We start from the raw sequence: 17,995 nt of genomic DNA, 5'->3' as shown, positions 1-17,995 counted from the left end.
ACGTGCGAAAAATGGAGCTATAAAATCCGACTACAAATGCAATTCGGCCCGGCCCAATATATTGACCGCCTTAGATACAATTAAAAATGACAAAGTTATTTTCTATTTTCTTGTTTTTGAAACTAAAAAAAATGAGAAAGTTATTTTAAAAATGCTAACCTTCCAAAATAATTTTTTTTATTCTTAACTTTAAAAAAAAATTAAACAGGAAATTAAACTCTAAACAGTAAAAAAAAAAGAGTAAAAAAGTAAAATAAAGTCCAAAATAGTAAACAACTTTTTTAAAAAAAAATTATGCAAAACATTAAAATGTCCGTTTACAATTTGAAAAAAAATATTTTTGCGATAAAACTATAGATATTCACATGTTTGGTTTCTAAAAACACTACCATATTAATTTGCACATTCAAATTTAAGTATTTTATTTATGTATTATAAATATAGAACTAAAAATATTAGGCCTTTAAAAAATGACTTTAGAATTTGAATATTGAGAAAAGGAACAAAAGGATTAAAGAAGGATTCACAATTTCATTCTTGAAAGTTTTATAAGGTATGTTGTCATAAATACGGATGATATTTAATTTAATTTCATATATAAATTTTATATAATTTTGATTATGCTTTTGATTTTTCAGACTCCTATTCAACACCAGTTTCCGTTGAATGTGGTTATTATGTACTAATATTCATGAAAGATTGTTAAAGCCCAATCTTGCTTAGATGTCATCAATACTGGTGTAATTGTCTATACTATTGTTCCAAGGTTCCAAGCATATGGGATGCAATATCATATTAATATTTATTGTTATATATATTGCAATTTTATGGAAGAAAAGTGTATACATTTCCTGAAATTAATGAAGTGCGAAAAGAGTGAAAAAAATCAGTGTTAGAGAGTTTAAAGCTTTGAATTCTTATAGTTTATGAATAGATCATTTAATAATTAGCCTTTTTAAGGTTTATGTTCGATCATTGTTTTTTAGCATATGAATCAGAATAGTGGTTTGCTATATTGATTATGTAGAAGTTATGTCGTAAAGCATAATACTTTCTGAGTAATATATATTTGTTCCATTTGCAATGTGAGTTCGTGTATGTCAAAAAGAATTTTTACACTCGTCACCAATATCCAAATATTGATGTATTATTTTAATTTTCTAAATTAGATTGAATTAAAATTTGAAATAAAAATGGTATGGTTTACTATAGTTGTTGCGAGTCATAACAACTATTTGACGACCATAAATAACGGTCATAAAATCTATCAATTATAAAAGCTCTTTTATGTATATAAAATACTTGGTTTTACGACTCATTTTAAGAGTCGTAATATCTCATAGTCATAAAAAAGCATTTTACAAATGTTAAAATGTAGATTTTATGACTGTTATCCAAAGTCGTAAAATCTGACAGTCGTAAAAAAACATTTTATGGCTATCAAATATAAGATTATACGACTCTTGAGCGATAGATTTTATGACTCTTAAAAACTTTTAATGATTGTGACTTCTATGACTGCATAGCAACAGTCGTATTATGTCTTTTACGACTGTTATGAACAGTCATTAATGAACATTTTTTTAGTAGTAAATTTCACTTTATACTATCATAGTTTGTCAAATTTGATGCCATTAAGTAACAACGTGATTAAACTTGGGCTATTGAGATGGAACAAACTGAAAACTTTGTCCATTCTAATCTTGTTTACGGAGCTAAAAATTCAACTTGACATTGTGCTATTCATAATATATATATATATATATATATATATATAATTTATATATTTTTAATAACAAAATATATTTTAAGACTATAAAATTTATAATTTCTTATTTCGTGAATAGTGCTGGAACAAACCAAAAGGAAGGTTACAAAAATGTTCATTTCTTTAAGGACTAAAATTTTGTCTTATTTAGAAATGAAATTTTCATTCCGTCCAATACCCCAGATCATGTTTATCCACTATTCAAAACAAACTTGAAAATTTGTTATTTTTTAAGAAGAAAAAAAACTCCATTCAAAATTTTATACATCAAAGAAACTTTTCAATAACAATCTTGCAAAGTAGGCATTTTTCGCTCATTCCGATCCGAACTCTTTCTTTTCTTTAATTCTAATAAATTCCCATGAAAATGACAAAAATGCTAGCATTAAACTCAATTATCAAAAGTAAACAATCACAAGAGAGAGAGCCAAATTTTACTCGGATTCCCCACCTAATTTCAAGTTTATCAATTATCTAGTAAGGATCATACGGAAAGTGGAAATATCAAACCCTCCATTAACAACATTGATTCAAAATCATTCCCTGATAATACTAAGACCATCATACTCAGACCATATCAAAATCAAAACTTCCATCTTTGAATCCCCAAAGAGCGCCAAACTCGACGTAGTTATTTACCAAATCGTAGACAATCTTTAATTTTCAACGTACGCGTAAATGTTTGATTTTATTATTCTCATTTAACGTTGTTTTCTTTTTTTTCCTTTTTATTGAAGACATGTGATTCATTAGTGTCACGATGCGAAATGTTTTTTTAGAATTTTGTCTATATAGGATTAAAAACAATATTTTCTTGGTCAATTAATATTGGTTACTGAATTTATCCACCAATCACATAGAAAACTGTTGTATTACTGTCACAGCCCTTGGGAAAATGGTATTAGATAGCATTTTTATACCATTTGAGAGCTTGCCAAAAACCGTTGCGGAATTGTTGTTCTTCTTCGTAATAACGCAGTCACAATCACCGCTTCTCATATTGCCCTGACCTCCGTGGTCTCGCCCCTGACATCGCAGAAGCCACCGCGAGTCTGCAAGGTATCACGCTAGCCAGAGATCTGTCATTGACAACATCCACAATCTCCTTGCTTCTTTCTCCTCTTGCTCCTTTTTATTTTTTCATAAAGCAAACAACAACCCAGCACATTTATTGGCTAAATATGCTCTCAATTTTATTTATGCTGCTACTTAGGCTTTTACAGCCCCTCCTATTGCTGTACAGCAGAAGAAAGCCACGCAAGGAAGAATTTAGTACAAGCAAACTTTCAAAAGCTTCTCTTCCAGTCGTAACAAGCGTGTCAGCCAGGTTGTTGCCATCACGAGTGATCAAAACACACATACCATTGATGCTATTCAGAATGTCACTGCCCATCGGAAGGGGTTCGAAAAACCAGCTTATAATTACACCAAATTCCTCTCAGACCGCTCCCCTTACTTCAGCCCTTCCCAAAATCTGGCATACGACGGTGCCGACGTTTAGCTTGATTCACCCCACTTTGGCTTAGTCCAAGGCGCTTTTTGAGATGGTGGACGAGTTGGGTGGTCACTGTGAGCTGCACTAAGGCGCTGTAAATTATTGAGTTTGTTATGAGTATCCTCAACAACCATTTTCGGTCTTTTAGCCAACTACCCGACGATCGTCGAATCTCTCGCTCCACGCCGCCTAGGCCAAAGTATATAAAAATTCAAGGTCCGCCCTTTATTTATACTCCATCATTTGGAGGCACAAGTCACAGAATGATCTTCGGCTTCCCTTCTCAAGAATACTAGCGAAACAAGAAGCTTTCTGGATTTTCTTACTCGCCTTACATCCCCAGATTGCATGCAGTGGGTCTTCCAGAAGAGCATTACAACAAGGGCAATAAGGCAGACAATCGACCCGTCGCTCATGTAGACTCTCATAGGTTGGGAGGTACTCCTGAAATGCTCTCCAAACAAAATGATTCACCTTTGGTCGGATCTTGAGATTCTACAGCTTTGTCCACCACTTTGAGTTCAAGTGTCGGTTGAGGTAGCCACCTCACGCGTTGCGTTCATACCCACGAAGTAACTTGACTTCAGTGAGTAGGGTTCTTTATCATCAACATTCCATTTTCAATGATCATCCCCACCACCATGACTAACGGGGATGGTTTTAATGATCTCCACATCCCCGAGGACGAAATCCTCTCGCAACAAGTCCTCGTTCCATTCCTTAATCCTCGAGAAAATCAGCAATGTGTCCCACTACGTCGGCAATTTTGAATCAGGATGAAAGAAAAGGGTCGTGGGATCCAGCACTTCGGGAAGGCGCATAACAACACATCCCCCACTCTTCGGACATCCCCTTTACGAATTAGCTTACGACCCCACATGATGCTCTAGGACACGTACGAGCATCTCTCCTTCTGTTTGGCTTCAAGGAAAAAGGTAGAGGATAAATAATTAGCTTTAAGGATGCGCGTCATGTCGCTAGATTAGTTTTTCATGAGGTTCCACACTTGTTTTGACACCAAAGCTTGGTTGAAGACTCTTATATTACGGAAACTCAGTTCGCCTTCGAACTTTGGCTTCGTAACATTTTCCCATCTCGCCTAATGAATTTTTTTCATCACCTCCGAACTTCCCCACCAAAAGCGTGCCACCGTGGAAATTAATGAGTTCCGCTGGCAACTTGAAGATACTCATAGTATACGTAGAACAATTTGGACTTCCATTCTTGAAGTTTCTTGATAATCCGATCTTTAACCGATTTCTATGCCTCCGTTTTGATTCTCCCCAAAAACATAGGAATATGGATCCAGAGTGTTAGAGTTCCGAAGACCTAGCCCCCTTCGAATTTCCTCAATCGATTCATCCTCCACATTAGGGGAAAAAAGAACAACCTACTTTTCAAGATTTACCGTTTGACCGGAGGCTTTATTGTACATCTCAAGGACATCTATAATCGTCTTGCTATTACCAATGATAACTTTCCCTAAGAAAATACTATCATCTGCGAAGAATAAATGCAAGACAAACGGGGCACCACGAGTGCATTTGTATCCTTCAAAAGACCCTCGATTCTCTGCGTCGCGAATCAGCACCGAAAATCCTTCAGCACAAAGTCTTATTCATGTCGACCTTCAAAGGCATAGCTTCATTCTCTGCGTCACGAATCAGGCACCCTTGGCAAATATCTCGCTCAAGGGTCACAGACCTTCCTCCTACAGTTCCATTGAGGACAAAACTGAAAGAGAGAGTTGTGACACACCCCATAATAGTGCGAGTTATCCGAGACCCGCATCCAAGCCGCATGAGCATCACTCCACCCGGTCGTAAGTCTTACTCATGTCGAGCTTCAAAGGCATAGGTCCATTCTGAATGTTGCGATTTTGTTGAAAGGAGTGTAATATCTCGAAAGCGGTTATCACGTTATCGGTAATCGCTTTGCCCGAGACAAACGTGCTTTAATTTATGAAATTACCTCGCTAAGAATCTTCTTCACTCGGTTGGAATAGTCTTCGTAATAACCTTGAATATCACATTGCATAAACTGATCGGGCATAAATTTGAGAGCTTCACGTCTTCCCCTTCTTTGGAATGAGCACTATATTTGCGAATTGAGTAAACCCGCAAATATCAACGCCTACAGCTTCCCAGTATCTATAAAAAAAAGGTCACATGAAAACCGTCCGGGCACGAAGCTTTATGAGGGCCCATATCGAATAAGGCCTTCTTCACCTCATCCTCCGAGAAAGAGGGTACATATCTAATAAGACTTATTTATTTAATTATGAAGTATGTTGGTGTGATAGTATAACAGATTTTCATATTTGTCCGACTCCTATATTTATATGTATTTATTCTTGTATCATTGGCTATAATAAATACGGCATCCCTATAAAAATGTGATATTTTTAAATAATCAAGAGATAGATATGATATTTTATTGAAAATTAAGAGATGTTCATGTGATATTTGCTCTTAATTTATAAATAAATTATTTATAAATTTATCTATTACTTGCTGTAATATCGCTAACACAAACTTCCTTATAATCTTTTATCATGTTTGCAAAACTATGAACACTTTCATTTATTTCTAGAGACGAGTCGGATCAACTTAAGATTATGTGGCACATTGTTCTAAGTTCTAATCAACAAGTTTCAAAACCTAATCTATACTTTGTGATTACCTTATTATATTCTAGCGAAAAGTTTTATTCATGTAATTATTCACAATATTAATTTATTCATATCACACTCTTGAGATTATGTGGTTCATTGCTCTAAGTTCTAATTAACAAGTTTCAAAACCTAATCTATACTTTGTGATTACCTTATTATATTCTAGCGAAAAGTTTTATTCATGTAATTATTCACTATATTAATTAATTCATATCAAACTCTTGATCAGCGGACAAGCAAACTGCGATCCCACGAGGACATTTCTCGTACCATTCGCCAGGAGCGGCTTTTTTTTTTTGAAAGTCACGGAATATCCATTAAAATTGGGTAAAAACCCATCAATACAGGAGAAAAACATCTTAGTACATGGAACACCTCAAACCTAAGTCGAAGTGAAACTAACACTAAGTTCCGGTAATCGCACGTTTTGTGCATGCTTCCGACGAGTGGAAGAACGACGAGCACAGAAATTGAGCACACATAGGGCTCTTTCAACAAAACCTAAATTGGTAGATGGAAAGATCCACTCAACCTCGGTTTGATGACCACGAAGAAGATGCATCTTCAACCTGTATAGAACAAAACCTAACAGGAAATCCACAACGGGATAGTGGACAACGGCTAATCCGTGTCCAAGATAAACCAAGACAAACACATCGCGCATAAAAACATAAAGCATAACTAAGTAAAAACACAAAACAAAAAACACAACACAAACAAAACGGCAGATCCGACCACTTCTGCACCCTAAAAACTCTTCAGCCACGTCCCTCCCATCTTTAGCTCGGAGTCTCGCCGTATCACTCCAGTCGGAGAGAAAAACAGAGGAAGCCGCCGAAGCCGCCAAACCGTTCTCAGATCCGAGACCAGGCCCACCGGAGCCACCTGACCCACCGAAGCCACCGAGACCTGATCCACCGAAGCCACCTGCGAACCACAGACCCAGCGAGGGATCCGAGACCAGACCCACCGAGGCCACCTGCGAACCACAGACCCACCGAGGCCACCGAGACCACCTGCGAACCATAGACCCACCGAAGCCGCCAGATCCGAGACCTGAGCACGTTCACCACGGTCGAGCACCCGGAGCCGTCGGCGCGCCAGAGAAACGAAGAGCTGAGCCGATGCAAGGACGAGGGAAGAGCCGCCACCTAGAGCCGCGCACGTTAGTGAGGAGATGCTACCGGGGAGGCCGATGCTCACCTCCCAGGCCGGAGCCCAGGAGGCGGCGGCTGCTGGTGAGGCTAGGGTTTTCTGTACTCTGTTTTTTGAGAGAGAAACTCTGCCGAAGGAGAGAGAAAGTTTTTCCCCAAGTTGCCAGGAGCGGCTTTATAAAATACTAATTATTGTTTCGAAACAGTATATATAAGTTGTACAGTTAATACTATAAAGTTAAAGCAATGTACCTATTAATTCCCTACAGTTGGAATTTTTTGGAACTTGTGGAGATAGCAGCCTAAATAATAATATGTTATCACATATAATAATAACATACAATATATTAAAATTGCTGAAAGACAACATTTTTATATGGAAAAGTGTTTTGCTTAAGAAATCCAATTGAGCTTTTGTGTAATTTGCTGTGTGCATGTCTGGTCGGTGAGAAGCAACCCAAATGCTTCCTCCCTCTCTTTATCATTTTTTTAGCTCAACCTCTAAGCTGTCTCCTTAATAATATTATACTAAACCTTATTTTATCAATCAGATATGTTTTAGGGCAATTTAATTTCATTATCTAGAATTAAATAACTCTCTCAATAATATCAACGTTGATTATAAAAAAAAAAACTCTTTCAATAATGTTGCCAACGACTTATTGAGTGATAATATTATTTAGTTCAGACTCGGTTGAAAAATATGATATCCATGTGGTTACATAAATATAATTTTGGATATATATTCAATTCAAATCTTCGAAGTGATATCGTAAACAGTTTTTTTTTTTTTTTTTTTTTTTTTTTTTTTTTTTTTTTTTTTTTTTTTTTTTAAAGCTTATGATTGCGCTATTTTATTATCTCACCCTTTTTTGTATAGTATATTAGTCTATCATATCGATTTTACTCCTATTTTAGTCTCTAATTTTTTTTTTAGTGTTCTTACGATATTGTTTGTTGGTCCACTCTGACGAGGCCTTCTCAGTAACGGCTGAGTGCTAATGCATTATGGTACACAACGTTATTGTAATGATAAAAGGTTATTCTACTCACGGCTTATCTCATAGTATGAGATCCGCGAGCGTTCAAATTCATCCCTCCCTTAACATTTAAGAAAATTTGTGAAAGAAAGATGGAGTTACTCAAAATTTTATGTAGTATGAGCTTCCGTATGAACATACGCTCTATGCTATTATTCAATTCTAATGTTGAATTTTTTATGTATAATTTTTAATATATTACGACTTGGAGTTTTTACATTTTTTTTTTATTTATAGAAAATGCATTGAGCTTCCATTAATAGTAAAACACCATTTGATACAGGAAAATAACATTTTAAAATGTGTATCAAAGACTCAAGTCGAAATGAAACTAATAGTGAGTACAAGTAATGTCGCATTTTGTGCTTGCTTCCGACCAAGGGAAGAGCGAATAGCACATTCAAAATCAAGCACACATATAGCTCTTTCAAAATACCCAAAATGGTTATTGGATAGATCCAATCAATTGAGGTCCAAAGACCATAAAGAAGATAATTCTCCTGCTTGTATAGACGAACATTTAACAAAAAAAAAAAACTTAAATTAAGACGAGAGATGATGGAGAATCTGTCTCCCATCAGAATCAAACCAGAACAACAAGATCAACAAAATAGAGTACTCAACAAACAAACCTAAAAAAACAACCAAATCAACAGGAGCATCAAGCAAACACGAGACTAAGGAAAAATTCCAATAAAAACTAGCCGACGTAGTCTCAATGAAAGTCGGTCCACACCCCGTCTTCGGTCTCTAATATTCTCCGTTGAGGACAGCGGCTCTTTCCTTGCAAAATAACCGGCCCTTTTCTTCGTTAAAAGATTTATAGTATTTTGTATTTATGAGTATTGTACTTATTATCCATAACATTGTAATAAGAAGTCAAAGCTTCTCAAAGACGAGAGATGATGGAGAATCTGTCTCCCATCAAAATCAAACCAGAACAACAAGATCAACAAAATAGAGTACTCAACAAACAAACCTAAAAAAACAACCAAATCACAGTTTCAAAAAAAAAAAAAAAAAAAGCTTCTCCCACTTTCACATTTTAGTTTTTTTTCTTTTTTTTTTCTTAAGACTTTTTTCCCCCTCTCCACGCGTTTTCTTTTCTCTCTCTCTTTCTTACTTTTTTCTCACGCGCGTACGCGCGTTTTATACAACTAGTCTTATAAAAAGTCTCTCATTAATTGAGTAAATGGGCCGAAGAGGAAGAAAGCGAGAGAGAGAGAGGGTCAAAGACTTTATGGTAGTTCACGGTTACTTAACGATGTTTGTTCGATAAAAAACTTAACGATGTTTGTTTGTCGTTAATTGGCTCTATTTATATTAGTATGAGATATGAAATGAAATGGAGAGAAGTTTTGGCTTTGTTTGACCGTAAATTATGGGTTATTTTGTGGGGACCACCTAATGGATGCATCACTCAGGTCGGTGGTCGGTAACTTTACTCGCCAAGACAATTTTTGGAGTCTGACCTTTTTTACTTTACCCAATTGACCTTTATTACATTCTGGCTTTAAGCATTCATATGATATCACACACAATCCCGATTTACTCAATTCACATTAAAGCAATTTTTTTTCATAAACAATGAAGACCGAGTTGAACTATCATTGTTTAACTTCAATTTAAAGTTAAGCTCAATTTTTTAAATGGTACTTTTGATAAATACATCGCGAGTTGAAGATTCTGGTTCAGATTTCAGAATAAGAAAAAAAAATATTTTTTAATAAGGAAAACCAGATCAATTTTTAACGTTTTCCTTGTTCTTTGTGCATCTTTTGCTAGACTCTTGATCAAAATAAATGGTATACATATTTTATTTTAGAGCACATTACATATATAATCATATTTACAATTTCACATAATGTTTCGTAAATTGTAATTGACGTAAATATTTCACCATTTTATTTCAATGAAATGGCAAACCAGAAATATTACGTCATCTTTATGGTTAATTATCTCAGATTTACGAAACGTTGACTATATAGCAATTCCAAACGTTTTAATTGACTAATTATCTAATTTTTTTTGTTTATTTTAAGTAAAGTTCTTATTTCCAATGACTTATAATTTATATAAATTTGCAATGTATGACAAATTTATTTTTATTTTCTCACTGATAGAAATAAATGCCCCACACCATAAATAAACTAATATTTATTACGTATATGTGTAATTTATATGAGTTTGGAAGCTATATACTCGTGTGAATCTTTCAATATAAACAAAAAAAAATGGACTAGGAAACTAGTCAAATAGCTCATATAGTTTCTGAAATATCCCCAATTTAATTTTAAAAATAGACATAAATGAAAAAAAAAAAAAAAAACAAATTTTCATAAAAGCCCACAAATTACGGTCATGAATTTCCAGTTCAAAATTTTTAAATATGTCTAAATTATAATTTGACCTTAATAAAGCCAAAAAAATCTTTAATTTAAAAAAAATATAATTAAACCTAAGTAGGTGTATATGCCAGAAAATCGACTTTACCCTGGCATATGAGAGGATTGCGATCCACCATGTTTTATCCTCGTAAATATATAATCAAGCTAATCATAAAGTTATGGACAAGTCGGTGTGAAAAAATTCGTGAACACGTTGTTGAAGTGCCTATCGGTGTCTTCCTCTTGTATTCTAGTATAATGAATTGGAGTCGACTAAGGTCCAAATGAAAGTGATATTCCTCCGTATAATAATCTAGTACACGTGGTAGCTAGCTTAGTCTAGTGGTAATACGACACATATCGGTTGAGAGGTCTTGGATTCAAGACTCATGAGCTACAAAAATGGATCCCCCGTAGGATTTAACCTCAAATTATGTAATCATGACCAATAGTACCACATGCCATTGTACTGTTAATATATCTTGTAATTTTGACCAATAGTATTACTACTAAAAAAAAAATTTAATATCGTACACGAATTCAATAACAATGAATCACATATAACCAATGAGATAGAAGCCCACAACTTTTTTTTAAAAAGGAATTCTCATTAACAAAACAGAACTGTCTACCGCCTTACAAATATTTCGGACAGAGAACGATACCTCATTCGGCAATCAAATGTCCAGAAATGAAAATGAGAAGCAGAAGTTATGAAAATAATACAAAAAAGGACAATGGAGGATTCAGCCGAGTATAGACTACTCGCCAATAACATACTCGTCAAAAGCTCCATTATGCCCCCTTCAACAAAGATCTCCTGCAAATCATGAAATGAGGAAATTAGCATTGCCAAAGCACACCAAAGCTTGAATCCTAAGTCAACTTGGCACTAATTAAGGCCGATCAGTCTCTCTAAAAACAACACATTTTTTTTAACTAAAGAGCCAGAAACACAAACTTAAAGTCTCAGATAACTAACTAATCTGATAAGCACCCAAAACCACTCTAAAAGTGGCATTAGCACAACCAAACAAACACAACTCTAGCATAACATAGCTACAAAAAAATATAAAATAAAGCAACTATAACAGTAATAACAACAACGCTTATGTTTGAATGATCCATAGCTCATCTTGATGCTCGGAATCCACGACGAGGCTCACCGGAGCGAAAAGGGTGAGCTCGGAACTGAGAAAACAGAGAAAATCAAAGAGGAAAAAAATTAATTAGTGTCCAAAACCTACAGAAAAGTAATAAAATAAAATAAAAAAGAATAACCTTTTAATGTCGTTTTCAAATGCTATAACCAATCGTGTGTATGCTAATGTCTTGACAAATTCTACGGAAAATCGAAATCGTGCGTGCGTGTATGTGACAAATTTTGAGTGGGATATACTAAGGAAATATTTGGACAAAGATAACATATGATCTATGTACATGACCTATAGTGGGCACTAATTAAGAAAGCATTTTATGAACATAAACAAAAAAGCATAAAATTCACATAGATCTATAGTGGGAATCTTTGAAAAATAGACACACGAAATGGTCTACTAATAAGAAAGAAGAATGAAAAAAAGTATACGCAATTTGATGCGTAAGTGGTATATCTATTGACGGATATACACACTTAAATAACATAAACCCCCATTAATTAAATACCTTTAACAGATTGAACCTGTACTAAATACTAATATCAGTCATACCGTTCTGGATAAGAATCTAGATTTGTTAACTCTACATATTCCCTCATTGTGATAAGCCATCAATTAGTAATTAAAACTTAAGGGACCAAAACATAACATACATTTATAACTTAGGTAACGCGTATAATTTACAGAGCATATACTTGTTTGAATAATTATCAATGGCTGTAAAAAAAAATTATATCGATGCAAACTCAGGAAAATATATGTACTAGTTAATCTGTTTAATAGGGGCTCGTGATTAGCTGAAACTCATTTATTATAGTTATTGTAGTCGTGACTACTGCATAAAAAAAGGTGATTGTAGAGTAGTCTTAAAGTTTGCATTATTCAAGGTTATGCATATATATATATATATATATATATATATATATATATAGTTACATACATATATATATATATATATATATATATATATATATTTGTGTCTGTGACTCTGTGCTCAATTACTTGACATTTAAGAGTTGGTTGGAATAGGAGTTAGGTGTCAAGTTCATGATAAAACTCAACTCTACGTTGGACCAACAACTACAGGATCAAAACCGAAATTAATTATTCAAAGTCGATGAACATTGGAAGTAGCCGGGTGCTTACTAGGCAATTGTCAGCTTGTAAAAAGACTCCTCAGTGAGAAGCGCTCGACAGAGTGAGACTACTTCGTGTAGACAATGGAAGAAGACAATACAGACGTTGAGGAGCTGACGAGACAAACCAACTTGCTCGGTATGGAAGATGACGATGATGACTGGGAGATGCAGCCAGAATCTGCGACATCTCTGGCGGACGAAGGTATCCTTGGGAGGCTGGTTCTGAAGAAGCCTATCCGACGGCAAGCTCTGGGAGCCCTCCTAGAGGGGTTGTGGAGCTTGTCCAGAGGATGGCGTCTAAAAGTTCTAGAGGCCAATGACCATGAGATGTCTTTCCAATTATGGTGCAACAGAAAAGATGAAAGTCAGTACATAATATCAAGAGATCCTTGGTGTTTCGCTCAAGGTATCATTTTGGTTAAGCAGTGGCCGATGTCAGGTGACTGGAAAAAAGAGAAGATGGAAGAGCTCTTCCTTTGGGTGCGTGCGGTCGGCCTTCCACCAGATATGGTTACCCTGAAGAATGCAACGAAAGTGGCTGCCACGGTGGGAAGAGTCACAGAACTCAAGCTCACTAAACCAAAGGAAGCGATTTTCAATAACTACTTCAGATTTAGAGCTGCAATACCACTGGAAGGATCGCTAAGCCCGGGCAGGTTCGTGCCAAGCGGAGGGACGAAACACTGGGTGGAGTTCCAGTACGAGAGACTGCCGCCGATATGCTTCAATTGTGGGGCCATTAAGCATGAGAAACGCATGTGTCAAACCCAACCACTCATGATTAGAAAAGATGATGGCAAGATGGTGCGAGCCTTTGGCACCTGGCTCAAAGCCGATAAGAGGAAACCGGGAGAGTTCTTATCTCCAGCCAGGAGGGAGAATAGGGATGATTCTACGGTGGATAAGGACGATGACGAGGGTCCGATCAGGCCTTCGATGGTGGACTCAGCCGCGAGGAAGACGAAGAGACCCGATGGGGAGCGGGAGGAGTTGCACAGCCAATCACTGATGGGGGAGAGTTCCAAGAGAAGCAATAATGAGGCTGTGGTTCCCAAGGCGCCCACAAGCGTGGAAACGATATCCGAGACCCATGCGCATGTAGGTCAGCACGAGTACCAGCGTAAAGAAGATGGGGTTAAATTAAAAGATCTGGAGAAGGATATAAATGACGTGGCTTTTAATTTCACTAATGGGCCACAGGCCCAGACCGACCCAATACAGCTGAAGATCACCAACAACCCTATGTTTGCTAGTGGGTCAGAAGAATCTGAAATGGGCCCCCAGCACACAAGTCAGCAAGTCTCATCTCTTGCACAGAAGATGAAGTCCACCTTGACCAAACAGAACAAATCGAAAGCCCTGAACCTGAGCGACAGTCTGGGAAGGGTAGCAGTCAACTCCAAAAAAATCGCAACGCAAAAAGCAGGGCGAAAATCATCACTGAAAGAGATCGCTAGGACGGTCAAGAAGCAAAAACAGCGTCCTCCCCTCTGTGGCCCCTCCGATGGCACCTCCGAGAACCAGGCGGTGGGGAAGAGTACAAACAGCTCGGCAATCAACAACCCAGCCATGGATTTTTCAAGTCCTTCTGATGATCCTATGGCTCCTTCGGAACTGGAAGCGGCGAGCCTTGAAGAGCAAGGCCGCCGACAACAATGTTAGGACTCTTGTGGAACGTCCAAGGGATTGGCACCCCTTGGACGAGGAGGGTACTCTCGGACTATATTTCGAGATACTCCCCGAGTTTTATTTTTCTATCTGAGACTAAAGCTACCAGGTCTCAAATAGAAAAATTAAAATTTTCCATAGGATACACTAACGGGTTTGCTGTTGAAAGACGAGGTTTGAGCGGAGGTCTCGCGATTCTGTGGAAAGAGGAATGTGATGTTAGTATTATGGGTTTCTCTACAGGCCATATCGATGCAAAAATGGTTGAAGAAGATGGGAAAACATGGCGTTTCATTGGCTTTTATGGGAACCCAGAAACCCACATGCGTCACCACTCATGGGACCTCCTCAGAAGGTTAAACTCCATCTCTGCAGTACCGTGGATGGTTGGTGGAGACTTTAACGAGCTTGTGCACGCTTATGAGAAGAAAGGAGGGGGTGATCGCCCTCGGAAACAGATGGAGGACTTTCGGCAGGTTATGAATGACTGTGACCTTCAGGATCTTGGATTCTCAGGACCTGAATTCACGTGGCGGAGGCTTTCAGGAAAGGAACGAACTTTGGAGAGGCTGGACCGGTGTTTGGCCAGCCCTGGTTGGGTGGCTGAGTGGCCATTGGCTCAGGTCACTCACTTACCCTTCCGTGGGTCGGACCATAGACCACTCCTCATCGATCCTACTGGAGAAGTTGGGGCTGAGGGCCGGGATAAACACGCCCACAAATGCTTTCGGTATGACGATGCTTGGAGTGATGAACAGGGATTCCGGGAGATGATCCAAGACACCTGGGGGATGGATAGCAGTAGACCGGTCCTTGATCGGATGAACAGGTGTCGCCAACATCTAAGGAAGTGGGGGAAAGGAAAGATCTCTGATCTCCGGAGTCGCATCAGTAGGCAATCAGCGATCCTTGAGAGACTCACAGACAGCGACTCTCGTGCCCCGGCAGAGATTGTGCGAAGGGAGGAGTGCCAACTTGAAGCTCTTATGGGCAAAGAAGAGCGATATTGGAGACAGAGGAGCAGAGCACTGTGGCTTCGCGATGGAGACCGGAACACGAAATATTTTCACCGTAAAGCAACTCAGAGACGGAAGAAGAATAGCATCAAAGGACTACTAAATGAAGAGGGTGGCTGGTCAACGGATATCAAAGGGATGACGAAGATAATCTGCGACTATTTTTCGGACCTGTTCTCGGCATCTGGCGGGTCTGAAAGTAGCCAATCTGAAGTCTTGAACTGTATCCAACCAAAAATCACAGAAAGGGAGAACACAGCTCTCAACCTTCCTTTCACAGCGAGGGAGGTGAAGGATGCTGTCTTTGGGATGGAGCCACTCAAGGCCCCGGGGAGAGATGGGTTCCCGGCAGCTTTCTACCAAAAGTTCTGGGATATTGTAGGGAAGGAGGTCACAGACACCTGTCTCGAAATCCTCAACTCGGATCAGCCGGTGGACGCCTTAAATGAAACGGTAATTGTTCTAATTCCGAAAATAAAAAACCCGAAGATGGTGAAGAATTTCAGGCCAATAAGTTTATGCAACGTCTTGTACAAGATAGTCTCCAAGTGCCTCACGGACAGACTGAAGGATGTGATGCCACTGATCATATCGCCTAGCCAGAATGCCTTTGTGAAAGGTCGCCAAATTGGAGACAACATTGTGGTCGGGTTTGAAGGGTTACACACGATGAAGAGGAATCTGTTTGGGAATGGGGGACACGCGGCCCTAAAGCTGGATATGGCAAAAGCATATGACCGAGTCGAGTGGGGGTTTATCAAAGCCGTGATGGAGAAAATGGGGTTCTCGGATTCGTGGATCTCCAAGGTGATGAAATGCATAACCTCGGTAAGATTCACTTTTTCGCTGAATAACCAATTAGTTGGATCGGTCTCTCCGCAGCGTGGTCTCCGGCAGGGAGATCCACTATCACCATTCCTTTTCCTCCTGTGTTCAGAGGGACTCTCCGGGATTCTAAATAAAAGAGAGGAGGAAGGGGCGATAGAGGGGATCAGGTTTGGGAATCCAGGCCTTCGAGTCTCCCACCTGTTATTCGCGGATGATAGCATGCTCTTCTTCAAAGCCGACGTGGAAAATGTTCGCAACATAGAAAGTTGCCTCTCAGCCTACGAGAGAGCCTCGGGACAGAAGGTTAATTACGATAAATCCAGCATCACGTTCGGCTCTCAGGTGGATGAGGACACTCAGAGGGAGATAGCGGCAAGCCTAAGGGTTCAAGTGACCGAAAACTTGGATCATTACCTTGGCCTTCCTACTTTTTCGAACCGAAGGAAAATAGAATTATTCACGTTCGTCCTTGACAAAGTGTGGAACAAGATTAAGAGTTGGAAGAGTGGCCTTTTTTCCCAAGCCGGGAAGGAGATCCTCCTCAAGGCAATCGTGCAAGCCATTCCGAGCCATGCTATGAGCTGTTTTCGTCTCCCCAAGGGTCTCATTGATAAAATTCATAAACTCATGAACGCCTTTTGGTGGGGAAGTACCAAAGATAAGAAGAAAATCCACTGGGCAACATGGGAGACCCTTTGTCGGCATAAATCCAAAGGTGGGCTAGGCTTTCGGAACCTTGAGGACTTCAACCAGTCCTTCCTTGCGAAAAAAGCTTGGAACATTATCCGCCAACCGGAAAGCTTGGTGAACCGGGTCCTCAAGGTATGCTATTTCCCCGAGTCTGAATTTTTGGAAGCTAATGAAGGAGCGGGTAGCTCCCAAATTTGGAAAGGTATTCTTTGGGGCAGGAAACTCGTGGAGAAAGGCTCGAGATGGCGTATTGGAGACGGCGAACGAGTTGATGTCATACGTGACCGCTGGATCCCGAGGCCGAAGATGTTCAAGCTAATCGAACCTCCTCCGATCCCGTGTACGATGCGCGTTGCCGAGCTGAGAAACTTTAACGGAGGATGGAATGAAGAGCTGGTGAAGGCGATGTTTGTGCCCGAGGACGCGGATCTGATCCTCTCGATTCCTACCAGCAGGGCGCCTGCGCCGGACAAGCTTATGTGGCACTTCTCAGCGAATGGCGAATACACTGTCAAGAGTGGCTACAGGTTGGCTCAAGATTGGAGAGAGGAGGCAAGTGGATCAGACCCCAAAAGCAGCGATTCCTGGTGGAAAGTGCTCTGGTCTACTAATCTCCAGCCGAAGATCAAGATGTTTGTTTGGAAGCTATGTAATTCGTGGCTGCCGACGAACTCTAATCTCCATAGAAGGAAAATAACCCCAACTGATGAATGCCCAAGGTGTGGGACAGGGGCGGAGTCAGTCTATCATGCTATCTGGGGGTGTCGAGAGGCGAGGAAGACCTGGAAAATAGCGGCTTTAAGACATGGACTTAACCCGGAAGACGCCAACGACATAGTTGGTGGGCTGGAGAGAGTGGCGACGAAGATAAAACCTGCAGACTTGGAGTGGCTCCTAATGCTCTCGTGGCAGGTATGGAATTCCCGAAACGACTGGGTCATGCAAGGAAAACGGAGGGCACATGAAGCCTTGGTGGAGT

This window comes from Urtica dioica, chromosome 7 (genome assembly GCF_054948205.1).
Source record: "Urtica dioica subsp. dioica isolate 48M chromosome 7, U.dioica_male_clone48M_v1_H2, whole genome shotgun sequence".
Taxonomy (NCBI): Eukaryota; Viridiplantae; Streptophyta; class Magnoliopsida; order Rosales; family Urticaceae; genus Urtica; species Urtica dioica.
Note: the sequence above shows the minus strand (reverse complement) of the source record.